This window comes from Panicum virgatum, chromosome 7N (genome assembly GCF_016808335.1).
Source record: "Panicum virgatum strain AP13 chromosome 7N, P.virgatum_v5, whole genome shotgun sequence".
Taxonomy (NCBI): Eukaryota; Viridiplantae; Streptophyta; class Magnoliopsida; order Poales; family Poaceae; genus Panicum; species Panicum virgatum.
This window is the reverse complement of record NC_053151.1, coordinates 15,024,999-15,045,391: the sequence shown is the minus strand read 5'-3', so window position 1 is coordinate 15,045,391 and position 20,393 is coordinate 15,024,999. Positions and strand designations below refer to the sequence as shown.

General features: G+C 44.9%; 1 long non-coding RNA gene and 1 other non-coding gene across 3 annotated transcripts; both read left to right on the top strand.

The window, feature by feature from the left end:
- Positions 1–1,797: 1,797 nt before the first annotated feature.
- LOC120683942 lies at positions 1,798–4,403 on the top strand. Of its 2 annotated transcripts, none has more exons than XR_005678994.1 (4): positions 1,798–2,685; positions 2,885–3,045; positions 3,131–3,307; positions 4,039–4,403. It is a non-coding gene; the product is annotated as an uncharacterized LOC120683942 (long non-coding RNA). The 2 variants fall into 2 exon arrangements; XR_005678995.1 differs by having other exon boundaries at positions 3,158–3,307; positions 4,039–4,402.
- A 14,759-nt stretch (positions 4,404–19,162) lies between these two features.
- On the top strand, positions 19,163–19,269 carry LOC120684143. The gene has a single exon (XR_005679124.1). It is a non-coding gene; the product is annotated as a small nucleolar RNA R71 (small nucleolar RNA).
- Positions 19,270–20,393: the final 1,124 nt, after the last annotated feature.

Here is a 20,393-nt window from a genome sequence, read left to right as displayed (position 1 = left end):
TTTATTATATTTATTTCATGATAAAATTATTTTATATGAGTCAAATTAATTATTTATTTAATGATAAATTTTTTGTATATATTAATTATTAAGTTTTTAAATATTTATTTGTTTTACATTTAAAATTAGTATTATATATTTAATATAAAAAATATACAAAGATATTTATATTTTTTTATTAACTATCTTCTAATTCTTTACTCCCTACTTGTATAATGATCCTGATCTATTATAAAATTATTGATAAAATAAACTGTTACTCGTGATAGCTCTATGTTTCAAATCGAGAAGGTATCCGGATCCGGATCCGGATTTGAACTATTTGTTTTGTATTCATATATGATAAGATTTGCATTGGCATTCGTATCCGGATCAAAATATGGTAAAAATGTGACATTTGAATCCGATTTCATCCGTATCCAATTCGAATCCATTCTTATACCCTGTTAGTTCGTGAATTTTTTTGGGTTTGAATACTGTAACACTTTCATTGTTATTTGGTAATTAATATTCAATCATGGACTAATTAGGCTTCAAAAATTTCATCTCGTCATTTACAATTGAATTGTGTAATTATTTATTTTTTCAACTATATTTAATGTTCTATGTATGTATGTGTATAAAGATTTGATGTGATTGATATTATAGTAAAAAATTTTGAAACTAAAAGGGCCTTACCCCTTCCACCGGAAGCCACACTGGGAGGGGTGGGAGCTGCGCTCCGCCTCCAACTGTTCATCTTCATTTCCAACCCGCCACCCGAGAACCGCCTCTGCTCTCCCCACGAGCTCAAGCGACTGCTGCTTCCTTGCCTCTCATCTCACCATCCCGGCCGCGAGGGCAGGCTGAAGTGGATCCGATGCCATGGAATCAAGCCCTCACCGCGGGTTCCCTTCTCCGCGCGATTTGGTCCTTGCTCGGGCGGTCGGTGTCCGCGCCATCCCAGTCCCCTAGCCGCGGGCTGCCGCAGCAGGAGGCGCCGGCGCCGGACAGGTGAGGGCGGTAGCCCCGCGAGTCGTCCTTCTTCCTCTGCCTTCCCCCCTGGTTCACTGCTACGGAGCGCCTCCTGACTTCTGAGTCCTGACGGTATCCTGCCCAAGGTTAACCTAACCGGTGGGAACCGGTCCGGTTTGACCGGTTACCGGTCAAACCAGTCCGGTCCGGTTCCGGTTCCGGCCGGTACCCAACCGGCCAAAATTCAAATTTTAAATTTGAATTCAAAAAATAAAAAATTCCCAAAAAATTTCTAAAAATACTTCAAGGTGTGATAAATCTAATGGTGTCAAATTTTCTCAAAAATTCATTCATTTAGTATAGTTTGTGGGAATTTAAAGTTAAATCAAAAAAGAAAAAGAAAAAAAATGGGCCGGCCCATGAAGGCCCACCGATCAAACCGGTCAAACCTGCCGGTAAACCGGTCAAACCGGTCGGTAAACCGGTAAAACCGGCCGGTAAACCGGTTGCACGGGAGTTTTTGAATTTCAAACCGGTAAAACCGGCCGGTAAACCGGTCAAACCGGCCGGTAAACCGGTCGGAACCGGTTGCACGGGAAAATTTGAATTTGTTTGAATTTAAATTTGAATTCAACCGGTTTCCACCGGTTACCGGCCTAACCGGTCCGGTAAACCGGTACCGGAGGGCGGCGGTAACCGGTTTTCGGTTGGGATTAAAAACCCTGATCCTGCCCCGCTGCAGCGCCGACGCCCGCCACCCGTTCGACGAAATGCCTCCTGCGAAAGGCCCAGGCGCGCGGTGCTGCCTCCGGCGGAAAGGCGCGGGAGGGGGGGGGGGGCGCTGCCTCCGGCGGAAAGGTGCACGGGAGCGTTCCTGCCTCCGGCGGCTGGCGGCTCCGGGGGCATAGACGCCCTGCCGGACGAGGTCGTTCACCACATCCTCGGCTACCTGGACGCGGAGGAGGCCATGAGGACATGCGTGCTGGCCCGGCGCTGGCGTGACCTCTGGCGGTCGGCTACGAGACTCTGGATCGAATGTGACTCCCTGGCGTATGCTAGGCAGTTCGTGGAACACCTTCTGCTCCTCCGCGCAGGCTCGCCGGTCCACACATTCGTGCTCTGGTTCTATGGATTCGAAGACGGTGACGAGCGCCGTGTCAACCTCTGGGTGCGCCATGCTCTTCTGTGCAAAGTTCAGGTGCTCACGCTCGGCTTTGGTTCAACTGGCAATTATGACTTTAAGCTTCTCAACCTACCTCTGGTCTCCCGCACTTGAGGAGCATACGTCTTTTCGGTGTACAAGTGCAAAACAGAACCTGTGACTTCGCTGATTGTCCTGCACTGGAAAATCTAGACCTCGACTGCTGCCTCTTGCCTTGTGTCAGGAAAATCTCATCCAACTCCCTGAAATTCCTAACCTTCACATTTTGTGGTTTCAACCAAGACCGAAGGTTCCGAACTCTTATTTATACTCCAAGTCTTGTTTCACTAAGGCTGGAAGATCACGTATTCCAAGATGGCCATTTGTACAGGACTTCTGTTCTTGACAACATGCCGGCACTAGAGAAGGCATTTGTCAGACTTGCTAATGAGAATGCAGACTGTTGCACTCATGCTGACTCTGGGAATTGTGGTCACGAGAACTGTAACTCTTGCTATGGTGGCAACTGTGTGCTTCTGAAAGGCTTATCAGAAGCTGAGAATTTGACATTGATAGCAATTTCCAAGATGGTATGCTTACTTTCCTGTCCCTTACTCCCTTGAAGTGTTCCATTGTTTGACCTGCAGCATCTATATTCGCTTCTGCACATTCATAAAGGATCTTAGATTGACTTTTTGCATGCACTGACACCAACCAGTTTTTTTTTCCGTAGCAATTATGTTCACAATGAATATTAGTTGATATTTGTTCCATCTGCATCTTATGCAGTTTATTTTCAAAAGGGATTTGAAGCAATGCCTTACATTTAGCAAGTTAAGACTTTGACACTCAATGATCACTGGTGCGTGGCGCCTGACTTCCATGAACTAACTTGCATTCTAAAGAGCTCGCCGGTCCTAGAAAAGCTCACTCTTCACCTTTTCTCAGAGGTATATACATTTTCTCAATGGACTTCTGCTGCCTTTTACAGTGCATTATTGACTGATCTTGGTGAAATGCTTTTGTAATCTACAGGAACCAGTGAAATGGTATTTACTACAGAGACCTAAGCCTAAATTGGGAATTAAAGATGGAATCCAACAGAGATTTCAGCTGCAATATCATTCCACTTGAAGGAGTTTGAAGTCAAGTGTGCTGCCGTTGATGACAAAGTCATCAACATCCTAAAGTTCATGAGCACTTTCAACATAAGTAAGCTAACTAGCAACACCCCTAATGCTTTTATACTTTAGCAGTTTTTCCTATGTGGAAGTGGAATAGAAACAAAGTGGTGAGCAAAAGTATAAGATTACTAAAAAAGCAGTGCTTAGTGTGAGTAATTACATGTATGCAAAATCTTGTGGTCAACTTTTTTATGCCGGTGTATCAATAGTTAAAGAAACAGTGAGCTCGCTAGGTGTGAGAATATGTAAGTACATATAAGTACTGTACTGTCCTTGCTCCATTTGTTCTTGAATCCACTCTCCGTTCCTTGGGCCATATTTGTAACTAGTATTTATCAATCTTCCATGTCTTCTATTCTTTCACTTTTTGTACAACCATCTGTGTAATTATGTTGTTACCGGGTTAAAAGCTGCGGTACTGCACATTAAATTTTTCATTTTCTACATGTCAAGCTTTTATTGTGAGATGTAAACTGCTAGAACGTCATATCCAATTTATTTTTATTAGATTTTCTTTGGTTTACTTTTTTTGGCTTACATCTACATTGTCTTCTAGGATTATTGAGCTGGACAGACTGTCATTCTTGATACTACTGTTTTGTAGTGGAAGTTAACTGTAATCCATTTTAATAAAACATTTTTTGAACCACGGTATAACTGCATTGTGCTGTATCTTAGTCAAATGAACATCTTGTGCACTGAAGTAAAGTTTTCTGAGACGAAACGTATTGGATCTTATTTTATCTTCATATTTAACAGGTTTCAGTTTAGATGAAATGGAGGTTTTGGAGTAGATTATGGAACCACAGGGATGTTATCTCGCTCTTCTGTGTATTGTGCTTTGCAAGGGTGAACATAGGATTGGCAGTCGCTTGCTTAGATTATGGACCTGGAAGTTAAGCACCATCTTGTGCTATTTTTCTTGCTTTTCTTAGTCTATGTTCTTAGAGCTTTCTTGACTTAAAAGCTGGTAAAAGAATATCTAATGCCCGTTAGGCCTTGATCATCTATATAAATGATTGTCGTGCAACCAGTGGGTATGGATTCATATGCAGTGTATGTGGGACAAAAATTGTGTATGGAGCTCACAAAAACAACTTATTGTGTTGAGATGGCAATGTTTGGTTGCTACAGTATTTTTTTACGTGAAAAGAGAATTTCGCATGCATGGAATACTAAATGAAGTCTATTTGCAAAACCTTTTTAGGGATGAGTGTATTTTTTCGAGACGAATCTAATGACGGTAATTAATTGATAATTGCTACCATGATGTTACAGTAATCCTCCTCTAATCACGCGGCCAAAAGGCCTCATTAGATTCGTCTCGCGATTTACACGGGGGGTTGTGAAGGTAGTTTTATAATTAGACTTTATTTAATACTCTAAATTAGTGGTCAAAGGTGCAAAAATTTTCGTGAAATTTTTTACGCCCCAAACCAAACACGGCCAATATAACGGGAGGAGAGTTCAAATCTGGTGGCGAAATGCTTGTGTTTATGCTGGCGTCATGAGATTCCATAAATGATTACATCTTTCTTGAAAGAAAAAATATGAAGAAAGATTAAGTTGGAATATACGTGAGAACCGCTCAATTTGATACTATTTTAAACGAACCGCCGGTCATTATCATCCAGATGAGAGTTAACACGTGCTTATCGGAGAGCGTGCCACGTATTATCCTACATCTAGAGACACGAATAACCGACACGTCATTCATCCAAAATAATATCAAATCCGGTAGTACTGGTGTGTGCTCCAACATACATCTAGAATCTAGCATATGCACATACCGTTTATAATCGAATACATCGCCAATGAACCACAAAGAGTATTTTTATATTATCAGAGTTCGAAACTTAATATTACAAGTTCAATATAGGAGGGTTCAACTAACTTCCATTACAAGCCTTGGGCTCACGAAAGCCATATTAAACAGAAACTTAAACTTTATTATATTTACATGCTCTCACGGAGTTCGCTTATGATAAAAACATACTTATGATGACGGTGTCTTGCTCAAGGACACCATCCCAGCCTCAACGACCTACTCCTCCCCCGCACCTGGATCGGCGGGGTAGAAGTGGCCGAACACCACTTCCGGTTCACCTGTAACTAGGTTTAGAAGCACCCTGAGTACAAAGGTACTCGCAAGACTTATGCGATTAAATAAACAAGGATCATGCAAATATTCAAGTAAAATCTTTAATGTTAAGTAATTATTGCATAAGCTCCCTAGACTAACACCTAGCAAAATTAATTAATATTGCCCGAACCCCCATTAAATTTTAGTGGAACATACTAAGAATAACATAGTTATTCCCGAGATACTAAAATCCATTCCAACATGTCCACACTTCTACGAGGAGTTCATGGGATAACGAGCGTGCTCATAACCGAGAGCGCGGCAATTCGAATTGATTTAAACCTTGCAATGGTGTACTACTTTACCCACACGACGCAAGGACCATGCGATTCACCCAACCAGCTAAATTGGATGAGAGGGTACTCGCGTCAACCGTTCCCAACAAGGCTCAACCGTTGAGAGTACGCCCAGCTTGCGCGTGGAGAACTTAGGTCCACCGGGAACATCTCTAAACTTTCCTATACATAGGTCCACCCGGGGACACCCCTAAGCCTCCCTGCATAGCCCTTAGCCACGTATCTGGGACCGGGCCCCAATGATCAAGTCAAAGAAGGTAGTTGGCTCATCCGTACCATTATATTGGATATGTGGTAGCACGGAAACTTGCTCAAAACCGACGTCATCCATGGACGGTCCTTAATCGGTCCAAGCGGACTATGCCCATGTGACTTCATTCTCTAGGCCCTACCATTCCGCTCGAACCTCGATACTACACTCCACTTGCCCCAGTTGTTCAAGTGCGATCAAGGATAATCAAGTAAGTGTGATATTCCAGCCATACTTTCTAGCAAGCGAGATGAGAATTCTAAGCAAGGCTAAGCATCTAGTCAAATTAAGTAATTAACTAACTATTAGTGCCAAGAACAGGGATAACAACTCAAGGAAGGGTAATGCATGCAAGTAGGTTCAAGAATGCAACACATACATAATATATATAACCCAACATTACCCACTGAGATAGCTAACTAACTCAAATTAAATAGGAGCAAGGAATCATGCTTAGCTGCTTGCCTTGGATAGCTTCGGGCACGACCACGAACTGGACTCCGGGTTCAGGCTCAACGGACTCGGCGGGCTCCACGGGTTCGTTCTCCGATGGTTCAGTCACTATACTGCATGAATGCAATGAAAGGATTAGCTCGATGCCATGATTGTACATTAAATAAAATGCATGAAATGATATGCACGAAGTGGTTCGCATGAATGGATATTTTTAGCGGAATTGAACATCGGCAAAGTTGCACAAATGGGCTGCACCGGTCAGACCGGTTGGAACTACCGGTCAGACCGGCCATAGACGGCGCGCGGCACCACCAGTCAGACCAGTCCTTACGCAGAGAGCTGCAACCACCACCGGTAAGACCGGTCAGCAAGACTGGTCAGACCGGTCTCTGCCCAAAGCAGAGGACAGAGGCAGCGCGCGCACGACGCGCGGCCGGCGCGACACGACGGCGATGGCGAGCAACAGAACAGTGAGGCGAGGCCGGAATGAGCAAGGGAAGGCGCGCACGGCGTGTTCTAGGGCGAGGCGAAGCTCACCCCACAAGCGGACGAAGAGGAGAGGCGACGAGGGAACACAGCGACGGCGACGGGCGGCGGCGGTCGGAGGAGCTCGCCGGGGGGCCTACGCGTCAAGGGAGAAGGCCGGGTGAGCACCGGAATAGGTAGAAGAGAGGGAGAAGAAGCTTCCCACGTGAGGAATCATGGGGAGGCCGACCGGAGACGACGAATCGACGGTGACGGCGGAGCTCGGGGTGGCGATGGCAATGGAGGACAGGGAAGGGCCTAGGGTTTAGGCAAAAAGGGCGGGTCTAGAAGGAGGAGGAAAGGGCGAGCGGGTGGATAAGGATGCGCGTGCGGAACGAGGATGGCCGGCGTGTGGCATGAGGATGGCCGGCGGCGGTGGCGACGTGCGGCACGCCGTGATTCGTTCTCTGGCGAGCTCGACTGGTCAGACCGGTAGGCCACACCGGTCTGACCGGTGTCCAAAAATTTTGGAGCTGTGACAACTCTCCCCCCCTTAAGAAAATCTTGTCCCGAGATTTAGGTAAATAGAGATGAAGGGATTAAACTCCAACCTAGACGAGATAAACATCTAGGAGATGATGTACTAAGGCATGGGTGTGGTAGAGAGAGAACTTACTCATCGGAAAAGAATTCCGGATATTCTTGACGTAATTGGTCTTCATTCTCCCAAGTGGCTTCATCTTCGGAATGATTGCTCCATTGAACCTTTATAAACTTCACCATGTTACGCTTCACCTTTCTTTCATGATGATCAAGAATAGCAATAGGATGCTCCTCGTAGGTAAGGCCCGGTTGAAGATCAAGTGACTCAAGATCGATGGCATCAGTTGGAACATGATGACACTGCTTCAATTGAGAGATATGGAAGACATTGTGAACGGAGGAGAGTGATTGAGGAAGTTCCAATTGATAAGCCACTGCTCCAACTTTCTTAATAATCCGAAAGGGTCCCACATAGCGTGGCCATACCTTTATTTTTCTTTTGAGCTTCCTTAATTCGAGCCTTGCCCTCCTTCATTAATTCAAAAAATTCGAGCCATACCTTTATTTTTCTTTTGAGCTTCCTTAATTTGATCATAAAGATCAGATTTGACCGTGAGAGTAACAAGATAGCCTTCTTTGACCATAGAAATTCCAAGTTTCCGGAGATCATTACAAAGAGTACATGGAGGGTGTCGGTGTTTACCGCCAAGCTTGCTCAGGGATACCCTTAGCAGTAGGGTTTGTAGGTAGGGATCGTCTGCTCTAGAACTCAATGGTATAAGGAACACAAAGATTTAGACAGGTTCGGGCCGCGAGTTTGCGTAATACCCTACACCCTGTGTGGTTTGTATTGCCTTAGGTGTTGATGATTGTTTGGAGGGGGTCCCTGCCTGCCCTTATATATCTGGAGGGACAGGGTTACATGGAAAGTCCTAGCCGAGTACAGTTGGAATCCTACTACAACATAATCGGGTAGTTTCCTTTGTACTGCAGCTAGTTCTATGCCTATTCGAATAGTTACAAAAGAGGTAAGGTACATCCACGAGCTATCCCTTAATCTAGAACATTCAATGTCCATAAGCAGTCCTGTTGTCCTGGGTCTGACAAGCTCCCGAGCTCTTTGTAGCCGAGTTCTGCAGGCGTCAAGTACTTGGCTGGGCGTCTTCAAGTACTTCAAGTAGTCAGTACATCCTTCTGGTTGTTTCTGGGCCTTCCTTCAGATATGTCGAGTAGTCCTCCAAATACTTCTGGTTGTTTCGAGGCTGTGAGGTGCTCAAGCCTCAAAATCTTGATCATATATGGTGCGCGAAGTACTCGCGCTCCATATGGAGTAGCCCCCGAGCCTTAGGTTGAATCGCAGAATCAGGCTGAGGGTCACTTCAGTCTTTTTTTTCTTTATTTTTCAAAAAAATTGAAAAATAAACCTCTGGTGCATATATCCCGCAGCCCCCGAGCCTTAAATCAAAATCCCTTTGGCTGAGAGTAGCCCCTGAGCGTAGATTTGGAATTAAGGATTTAAGACGTGGCATCAGATTTTATCCTTCAAATTATTTGTAGGATTCATCAGATCCGGAATGCGAAAATACCTCTTTTTCGGGTAAAATCCCAGAAAAATGATACAATTGGATCCGCCACACTGATTGCACCCGAAATAACTTCAGGAATAAAACTCGAGATGTACGGTTCTTTATTCAGTGCTCACATGGGACGTTACTATTTGGAGAATATGCATTATTGCAACTTTGACTGCGTCTGTGAATGCTGCCATGAATGCGTCCGTGAAACATGCACTGTTGATTCACGGGGTCTCCTAAGTAAGCCCCTTTGTGGCTATAAAAGGCAGGGAAGAGGCCTTTGCCAGAAGCACCAAAGTGTAGCAGCCATGGCTTATCCTTGGTGCTCTTGCTCTCGCCCTCTTGAGATTTGTATAGTTCGTTCCAGCAAAAGATGCTAGAAGAGAACTTGCAAGTGACAAGAAAAGTCCCTGCTACCTCATCCTGCATCCCCAATGCTCTCATCGGCTCCATTTTGGACATCATGTCCTTGCATCGTCCAATGAGGCAGATTTGGGGTCGATGGGTTGAGTCTTGTTGTGTCACATCCTTGGGGTTGCCTGTTTCTGGGTGCCCAAGAACTGATATCTCTGGCGGGGAAGCTTAATCTTGCCACAACGTATTCTGGGAGAAGAAGAAGTTTCTCCAGAAGATGCTACAAGAGGACTTGCGAGGTGATTACTGTAATCTGCCTCTATACTCTTGAAACTTTTCTCCCAGAATACGAGTATCATTATTCCCCTGATGGGAATAACAAGTTTGTACTTTGTCACGGCCTCGGGTCGATTTAGCTACAGCAGGCTTCTCAGGAAACCAAGAAGTGTGCGTGCAGACCCGAGTCGTTTGTAAAGTTATGTAAAAAGTACTGGAATTGTAATATCAAGTAGTTGTACTATGTCGAGTTCTTATCCTTGTTCTGGAATGTAATCCCAGTTAAGGAAATAAGAGTCGAGTAGTCGACTAGAAATGTGAGTGTTTTCTTTTTTCAGAATGTAATCTCAGAAAAAGAAATGCCTCTTTAAAATCCCATTGTTTCCGTGATTTGCAATGGACTATTGGCCTACTGAAAGGTTTTACCATGCTGCCACCGCTATAAGAAAATGAAATGGTAACTTAGGTTTTACCCCACCGGCCGCCACTTGTTTTTGCTGCCTTAGATCTGTTTTCGCTCTCAAGCCCCCAGATCTAGAGTTCTTGCTCCCCTTTGCTCCCCAGTTTCGCCCTAGGGTTTCTGCCAGTGTATGCACGTGAAGAAATCCGTAGATTTCCGGATGGCTCTCAAAAAGGCGACCAAGGGAAAGGGTGCGGTTGCGGAACCAACCCGCGATGAAGGTTGGAACACTAGTAAGTGTTCCCAATCTGACTTGGAATCTTTAGTGAAACAGGGCCTTTTGGTTCCCAGATCTACTGTCTAATGGCGTCCTGCCTTGGGAAGAGATTATCCGTATGAAAATACGGGGGAAGTTGTTGCTTTCACCTCATTCTTGGAACGGGATTGGGGTTTCCTTGTTCTTCTTTCTTTTCTGGACTCTTGCGTTACTACAGGATCCAGCTGCATCATCTAACCCCCAACTCTTTTGTGCATATGTCTGTCTTCGTACATTTGTGCGAAGCATTTCTGGGCATCGAGCCCCATTTCGAACTTTTCCGTCACCTTTTTCATCTTAAGCCTCAGCCCAACTCCTACGTTTTAGATGTAGTAGGAGGTGTGGGTCTCCAACTTAGGCAAGGGAAACATAGAGAGTATATCTCATATAGTCTTAGTAATAAGGTGATCGAGTGGAAACCCAAGTGGTTCTATGTCGAGAACCGGTTAGGAAACTTTACACCAATTTCTCTAGGCCCTCCAATTCAGTGGCCTGAATGGAATAAAAAACCAGTCGACGAGAGTCAGATCCCACAACTTCTCGAACGAATTGCCGTTCTAAGGCAGAATATGTTGACTAGGGAAGCAGTCATGTTTGACTGGATGAAGCGAAGAATCCATCCATTGCAGGCTCGGGACTCGCCTGGGTTTCAGTACCAAGGAACAACTGATCCGTCAAGATTCTCGTAGGAAGAGATCTCGAATGATGTAGTTTTTAGTCGAGTACAACGACTTCTGAAGAATGTAAAGAAAATCCTAGTTGTTCCTGGTACATTTTCTGCTGGGAATCCTGCAAAGCAGGTACTTGATAAGAGTAGTCGATGCGTAGAAATCGAGTACTTTACCTTAGTGTGAACCTGATAGGATTTGCTTTCTATAGGAGGACGTGGAGCACTTTAAAAGTAGTCCTTCGCTACCAGGCATTTATTCGCCCTTTTGTTCTTCTGAATTTCTCAATGTGTTAATCATGTATGAATATGTCCATATGAAGTTTCATACGAACAATAATTATGTATAATTTTGATTATGCAGATGAGGAGGAAGCTGAAGGGAGGAGTGATAGGGATCTCAACCCTACTCCAAGCACTGATACCCAATCTGTGCAGCCTAGGAGTACTCGAACTGCGGCAAGGAAGCATCGCGGTTCCTCCCAAACTACAGCCGATAGGTAAGTAGCTGGTTGTCTTTAGAATCGAGTACTTTTGATATCAATTTGCTAATTGTGCTTTACTTTCTCAAAGTCCGGTGGCTAAAATGTCACGGATATCATCATCTAGGGATGATACTGCGGTGGGACAAACTGTCCCCTCCACCACAGTGGACCCGTCAAGTGGGACCGGGACTACTCTTTCAGCGAGTAGTTCTGATGTAAATACAGCCCGTGAAGCTTGTACGCAGGCCTTTGTTGTGAAGCCTGCCCATAGGTTTAGCATCAAGGGGCTTGCTCTGATAAGAGCTCCTACGTAAGTTCCTTAAAACTTGCATGTATAGGATCTGCTTTTGGGTCTAGTAGTTTTTAACTACTTTGTCTTTGCAGGGATGCAATCCTGGATGAGAGCGTGGAAGCTGAAGGCAATTCAGCTTCCCAATCCGGGGTGGAAAAGCTCCCGAGTACTCCAGATATGAGTGCTCAGGATGCAGAGGCTATGGTCAGTTCCATGCTTCGGGATTCTCCTTTGCCCAATTCTGAGAGGGCCAATGAGGAGATCCCGGAGGATGGTGGAAGCAGCAAGCTTCCAGATGGAGGAGAAGGCGAGAAGCTTTCTGAGGGAGGCGATGATAAACAGCCTGCAGAGACCCCTGCAGGTAAGCTTATAGTGCCTTGTAGGAAAGGTATCCTTTTATTTGCCCTTAGTGTGATTAAGTAGCATGTTCTTCTTTTAGATTCCCAAGTCACAGGGAATACTGTAGGAAGAATTGAAGAAGTGCCCAAGAGGGCTGTGGTTGTGGCAAGTACTTCCCAAATCACGTCGGGAAGTGACTTGCCGCGAGAGAAGGTGGAGCATGCTTTCAAGCTGCTGGAAGTAAGTAGTCGAATACTCGAGTACTTTTTGTAGTAGATCGAGTGGTATACTGATCTTTTTCTTTTTGCAGGAAGCATTGGGACGGAAGGGTGGCCAGTCCCAAGATGAGACAGAGCTAAATGCTCTCAAGGAGAGGGTTAAAATGCTCTCGTCTGAGAAGACTGCTCTTGAGGGAAAGCTGAAGAAGCTTTCCCAATCTAAGAAAGGTTAGTCTTTAGCATTTGATATGCACTCGACTAGTAGATCTGCTTAGTGTTTATAAGATTTTCTTTCTATCGAGTACACAGCTTGTGCCAAATCTTTAGAGATTCAGGAAAGCTTGGTACTAGATTTAAAGATTCTTATGTACCGAAACGCAGATGAGATAGAGAAGCTTTAAGAAGATTAAGGAGGACTCTGACCGAGAAGCAGCATCAATGCTGCAACAACTCAAGACTTTATCAGAGTCTCGAGACTCGATGCAGCAGGAGCTCGTGGAGCTGAAAGAGGTCAGAGATGCCGCCCTGGAGGTGACGTAGGCCATGGATATCCCACAAAAGGATGGAGGTGAGCCGCTAACACTGGCTGTGAGGCTTCGCAGGGTGCCTGGAGCCTTCGAGAGGTTTATCTCCCACATCACCCGCCAGTATGTAGGTCACGTACTTGGGCTGGTGAAATCTTATTGGCCAACCACTCGTCTGGACGCTCTTGGACAAGGAGCCAAGGCTAGCTATTCTGATGATCAGTTCCGTCAGTATTTGGCGGAAACTTCCGTGGTGGCTGATCAGATTGTAGAAACCTTGAGCAGGGCAGAGTCTCCTTAAGCTTTTCTTGTAATTGAGTTGCCATGTGAGCCAGAAGTACTTTGAACAAATGTTGGATATTTGTGTAGTGTTAAGTACTTGGTGGTAGGATTGTGGAATCCTTTGTTGTGTCGAGTGGTTGTACTCGTGGGTCCTGAGTGTAGGCAGCATCGGGCCCACTCAGTCATAAAAGCAAAAACAAGGAATTGTATCCGTAGGTGCCTTGGGTGGCAAGATTTTCTCGAATATAATCGAGTTTGTATGGTTCTGAAACCATAGTGCTAACCGGTTAGGATTGAATCCCTCAGGATTAACCAAGTGGGAATAGCACTAGAAGATAAAAGAAGCTGTAGCTTAGAATAAATTTCCTTTTTGGAGGAATTTTTTCAATTAGCACGCGGCTAATATGGACTTTGTTGTCCAATCAGGGAGAGAACTCTTATTGAGTATTTTAGGAGGTATAATAAGTTTCTTGATAGGTAAGAAGACAGGTAGCTCTCAACAACTACTCAGGGTACTAAGGGAGAACAGGAGTTCTTTTTGTATCTCAAGCAAGCGAGTAGTACCCGTCAAGTACTCGAGGCAAAAAGATTCTGCATCGAAGATTCCCATAGTAAACTAAGCAAACGGGAAACTTGTGTCGACTTATTTTAGAGTATCAAGAACTCATCTGTACTCCTTGAAGGGTTTACGTAGTTGACCAGCTTGGATAGACCTTATTTGGTTACCCAGATAGTATGCAACTGTTTGTGAGAATATCCAAACTACACGATTGTGTCGAGTAGTATGTCCTACTAATGGACTGGATTGATATCTAGAATAGGACTGTTAGGATTGAACTCCGTCGAGTTAACCAAGACATGAATATTCTAAAAACATCCTAAACTTACTCGAGCAGGGCGAGTAAGGTGTCCTACTTGAGGACTGGAGTAACTCTAAGGCAAGTCTGTTAGGTACTAACCCCGTCGGGTTGTCCAAGACGAAGATGCCGAAAGAGTATCCAAGACCTACTTGAGCCAGCGAGTAGGGTGTCCTTTAACCAAGGACTGGAGTAATCCGTAAGACAGAACTGTTAGGTACGAACCCCGTCGGGTTGCCCAAGATGTAAATGTCGAAGGGATATCCAAAACTTACTCGAGCAAGGCGAGTAAGGTGTCCTTTTAACCAAGGACTGGAGTAATCCGTAAGACAGAACTGTTAGGTACGAACCCCATCGGGTTGCCCAAGACGTAAATGTCGAAGGGATATCCAAAACTTATTCGAGCAAGGCGAGTAAGGTGTCCTTTTAACCAAGGACTGGAGTAACTCTTAGGGCAAGTCTGTTAGGTACTAACCCCGTCGGGTTGCCCAAGATGAAGGTGCCGAAAGAGTATCCAAGACCTACTAGAGCAGGGCAAGTAGGTTGTCCTTCCGGAGGACTAGAGTGTCTTTTAGGACAGAACTGTTAGGTACGAACCCCGTCGGGTTGCCCAAGACGTAAATGTCGAAGGGATATCCAAAACTTACTCGAGCAAGGCGAGTAAGGTGTCCTTTTAACCAAGGACTGGAGTAACTCTTAGGGCAAGTCTGTTAGGTACTAACCCCGTCGGGTTGCCCAAGATGAAGGTGCCGAAAGAGTATCCAAGACCTACTAGAGCAGGGCAAGTAGGTTGTCCTTCCGGAGGACTAGAGTGTCTTTTAGGACAGAACTGTTAGGTACGAACCCCGTCGGGTTGCCCAAGACATAAATGCCCAAAAAGCAGTCAAGTATGAACCATAAAAACTACTCGATAGCTGCTCTAAAGCTGAGCAAGACTTTTCGAGATGGGGAATTGGTTGTGTGAGCGAGAGCCAAGTAGTCGATATATGAGAAATCAACTTTATTTGGATTTGTCGAAATTACGATAACTGTAAAGTGACAGACTCTGACTCTTAAGACCTACCTCTTGCTCGTTGGACGTGAGCAATGGTTTACATGATTGAATAAAACTTTATTCGAAGAAAGAACTTAGTCGATATGATGGTTGACTAAATTCGAGGTAGAACTAGTCGATGCAGAGGTTGACTAGATTATTGGTAGGGTCTCCTTCAGGAGAGGTGCCCCAAGGGCCTTGCGGAGTGAGTCACACTGGAAGATCTGTGAGAGCTCTTTGAGTGGATAAAGCACTTGCATAGAAGTACTTTGTTGATCCTGTTTCCGCTCTGAGACGATTCACCTTGATGCTGGGTGCGTGGTTTACCCTGAGGACGGGTGCTGATGGTTGCCGGCTTGTGCTTTTTGAAGGATGCGGAGGCCTTTGGCGGGATGCGGTAGTTGGAAGAAGGGCTGTATGCCTCGACTTCCTCCCGTTCCTTTCTCCTTGAGATGATGACGTTGCGCGCATCGCGCCCAACGTTTATCACACTGCGGAGGTCGCAGTTGGAGTAGTCAAAGTTGTCACCTTGTTGTTCTTGTAGGGTGTTAGCGAGGCGCTGATGCCTGAATGCCCTCTTTTGGTTGAGCTGGCGATGACGTTCGTAGAGGTCTTCTGCTAGATGCTGCTCGTCCAGTTGGACGGTGACGGTCACCACTGGAGGAGGGGGGGAGCAGGTAGATCCTCCTTGGTAGCATCTTGAGCTTCAATGATTGTGGGGGGAGTAGTTTCCATGTTGTCGGAAAGGTACTCATCAAAATCATCAGAATTGTAGTCGTCGAGGTTGAGACGCTCCGTGGGATCACCCTCAGGTTCTCCGGCGATATGAACCATGAGGATTTCACGGCAGAGGTCTTGGACTTCTTGGTTTTGTTTGCTTGAGGATGGGTCTAAAGGAGTGCTCTGTTGGTAGGGCAGATCCGCTGGTTGTGATCAGGTTGTTGATCAGAAAATCACTTTGACTCGTACCTTACCTGTTATGTCATAGTTTGAAGCAAAGGGATTCATCTATAAGCTTAAATAAGTCGGTTAGCATACCTTTGCTCAATTACCTTACTCCTTCATGGGGCTTTTTAGCTATCTCCTTGCCTTGGGCTGTTGAAAGTCAGAACGGTGCATAGAGTGATACTTACTTGTTCATAGATCCGCAATCCATCTGGAGATATTTTTTTGAAAGAATTTTGAAAACATGGCAAAGCTCCCAGGATAACTCTCTCGAGGCACTCATCTTGTATTTCCTTACCAGGGCAGTATCTGCCTTTGATCTTCCCTACTACTACAAGCCTTTATGGAGCTCAAGGTAGGATAAGAACAGGGCACACTTGTATTCTATTTATTGTAAAGTCAAAGAGAGGATCCATGGAGAAACAAGTCATGCAATCTCGATCAAAAGGTATAAGTGTATGAGTGGATGGATGGGTGGATGGATATGACTTACTCCTTGAGGTAATGGCTTTTCTCTCTCGAATCATCCCTATGTCTCTTCTCTCTTTTTTTTGAGACATGGCTACCCCTTTTTCTCTTTCTCTTTTTTTTGGGTCATGCTTCTTTAGCATGCCATATTTTCTCTTTTTGGGGCAACCATAATCTGACTTTATTTTATTTCAGGGATGTTCTACGAGAGAGATCACCAAGACATGAAGCATTTATTATGTGGAATGAATGGGAGGTGGTGCCAATTCCTAGTGTAGGAATGTAGCAATTGGATGGGATGTGTACGTGCTTAAGATCGAGAAAGCATGAAAAGCATCTTACTAGGGTCACACAATTTGACAAAACTCAACAGAATATCAAGCAGCATATGTGTAAAGGATTTTTCATGGAATATGACATATGGCTTTGGTAGGACATTGCATATCGCTGGGGAACTTGCCTCTTTTAGAATTTTTGAAAACAACTCCATACTTCAAGCATCACTAGAACAAGCTTGCACAACCTTATTTACCATATCTGAACTCGCAACAACTTAGACTTTAATCAAGCATATGCAACCGACAGAACTTTCAGGTTCATTGACAAGATATTTGCATAACCAGCAGATTTAAACTCAAGAGAACTCTTATTTTCAAACTAAGCACAACAGACATGATAGAGCAAAGCAAAACTCATCCTTTCAACTTATCAAAAGGAGTTAAAACATTCTTACCGTGCATCATGAAAAAGGGGAATAAAGCAGTAAATTTTTATTTTGTTTTTGAAAGTTTTTTTATCAAATTTTATTGAAAGCAAATAAAGGGATATAGTTGACTTAGGGGAGGGAACCTCCCCCAAGCTAGCTCTTGGTTAGGGTCGAAAAGCAGGACCTTTCTCCATACCTGATCAGGTTGAGGTCGTTTCATCCGTACCTGGAGAAGTAGTAGTGGTCGATGACGTATTGTTCTTCTTGCGCCACACCTTCTTGGTCTTCTTTGGTGGCATAGGCGGCACAGGAACAGGATCCTCGAGCATAGTAGCCCTTGGTTTACCCTTCTTCTTAGACCTTTTTGAGCTCTTTGGATCTTCTTTCATAAGTGTCTTCATAAAAGGTATAAGACTATCTTTCTGAGAGGGTGTGACTTCGACTTTGATTTTCTGAAGATTTGGCCCAAATTTGACTCGGATCATCAAGCATTGCTCTCTCTTGGGTCGGAAGTCAAATTTATCCTCTTTACCATTGATATGGAGTCGGATTTCTCCGGCCCCAACATCAATATGTGCATCTCCTGTATTGAGGAATGGCCGTCCTAGAATGAGAGTAGTCTCTTTCTGATTATCCATTTCAAGTACCACAAAGTCGACTGGGACGAAACAATCCTGAACTCTCACTGGGACATCCTCAGCGATTCCATCTGGGTGTCGAACTGAAGAATCAGCCAATTGCAATTTCATGGTGTTGGTGTCAACTCTGTATAGTTGAGTTGGTCAAATACCGCCTTCAGCATCACACTAACACTGGCCCCCAAATCACATAAGGCTTTGTCGAAGTTCTGTGTCCCTATTGAACATCTGATAGTGGGGAATCCTGGATCCTTTTTCTTCTTGGGCAATTATTGAAGTATAGCTGCACTGCATGCCTCAGTGAGCTTGATTACTTCGGTAGTTGGCAGCGGTCGCTTGTTGTTGATTATGTCCTTGATATAGCGACCATAGGTCGGAACCTTCATCGCATCCATCAAGGGTACATTGATGTTCACTTGTTGTATTATCTCAACAAAGCGGCTGAACTGCTCGTCTGTACTTGACTTCTTTGCCCTCATAGGGAACGGCAATATTTGAGTGTCATAGAATTCATGCGGAGCCGTCTTCCCTTCATGAACCTTCTCGGGTTCCTCCTCCCGAGGTGGTTCTTCTGCCACCGGGCTTGTCTTCTTCCTGTTAACATGGTTAGGATAAGGCGGGTCTTGAGTAGTTTTACCTCCTCGTGTGGTTATCGCCTTAACATTCTCCAAATCAGGGGGCATGGTAGTAGCCACTTGAGCTAGTTGAGTCTCAATCATCTTGTTGAAACTCAACTAATTCTTGATGGCAGTGGAGAATCCATCCATCTTGGCATGGATAGTCTCCATAGATTTGTCTATAACGGCCAACTTCTTCTGAAGGGACTCACTGATCTTCACTTGGCCGTAGACAAGATCTCTCAAGGTAGGCTGGTTAGGACCGAAAGAATTCGAATTCCCATTACCTCCTTGATAGTATGGGCGTGGTTGATTCCACCCCTAACCACCTTATGGACGAAACCCATTGCCGCCATTGAGGAATAGAGCTTCTTCTTGGGTTTCTGGGCAATTATCGCCCGAATGTCCAACATTCCCACAGACCTCGCACGTCATGCGAGTCTCCAAGGCTTGAAGAGTTTGCAATTGAGCCTTATCTTGGGAATAATCCTCAAATTTCTTGAGGAGGAGATCAATCTTCATAGCGAGTATGTCGGCCTCCTTATTGGAGTGCATACCTCGCTGGTGCGGTTGGAGGCGATCATCGCTCCAACCTTGGTTGGAAACCATCTTCTCGATCAATGATGTACCTCTTTCAATAGTTAGCGAGAAGAAAGCTCCACCCGTAGCGGCATCCACATGATCACGGGATGATTGTGTCAACCCATTGTAGAAGTTCTGTAGAATGAGCCAATTATCCATTCCATGGTGCGGACACGCTAGAATGTACTCCTGAAGCCTCTCCCAAGCTTCCGGAATTGACTCATTTGACGCCTGCTGGAAGTTCGAAATCCGACCACGAAGAGCATTGGTTTTGCCCATCGGGAAGAACTTCGAGAGGAACGCCTTGGCACATTTGTCCCAAGTATCCACAACAGCCTTGTTAGCATAAAACCATTGCTTTGCTCTCCCCAAGAGAGAGAACGGAAACAGACGGAGCCGGATAGCATCTTGCGATACACACTTGATAACAAAAGTACTGCAGAGCTCTAGGAACTGCTGGAGATGAGCGCTGACATCCTCATTGGCCTTGCCACAGAATGGGCTGGCCTGTACCATTGTAATGAGACCCGTCTTGATCTCGAAATTTTCTCCTCCGGTGTTAACCTCAGGCCCGGTAGGGACCTGGTTAGCAGACGGAGCAGAGTAATCACGGAGTGTCTTCTGGGCCATAGCTCTAGGAGCTGACGATGATGCGATGACTGGATTGACTGCCGAGAGTGAGATCTGAGGAGGTATGATACGAGGTCGAAATCTTCTCAAAAGCGACTCTGGATCGGAATGAAAGTTTTGCAGCAGATCGAAACCGGTCATACACTACCCTGTTTTCATATCAACAAAGACAAGAAAACAAACCCAAGTTAGCCTGTTTAGCAAGCGAATACCAATTTCGATTTTGTTCACAATTTTTATCTATATATTTCACTCTGTGCCTTCCCCGGCAACGGCGCCAAAAATGCTTGTTGGCGCCTACCAACGTCACCAGCGATGACGCCCACAGACGCCAATTTGGGGTGGCAGTATTTCATGAACCACGAATAAATCCGCAAGCGCACGGAATAGCGCTGTAGCATTTTACCCGGGAGTATACCGGGGTGTCATTTATATTTCCGCAGGGAAGGCGGTGAGTGAGAGAATATATAGATTAGTGGGTGAACTCTATCTAGATTGGATATTCTCTAGCATAAACAGGGGCAAGATAATAACATGGTAGGAGATAGTGTGACACACACACAAACTACCCTCTCGGATAAATAAATAAAAGAAAGATAAAAGATGCTTTAGGCCGGGAGCAAGGTAAAAGTCAGAGCTCGAGTCAGCTATGCTAGGCTAGCTATATCTACACTTTCTCATTGGTTAGCTCATCAGAGATTAAACTACACAACAGGGAGATCACTATCGAAGCGACGGGAGGAGCTCGTACACCCCGG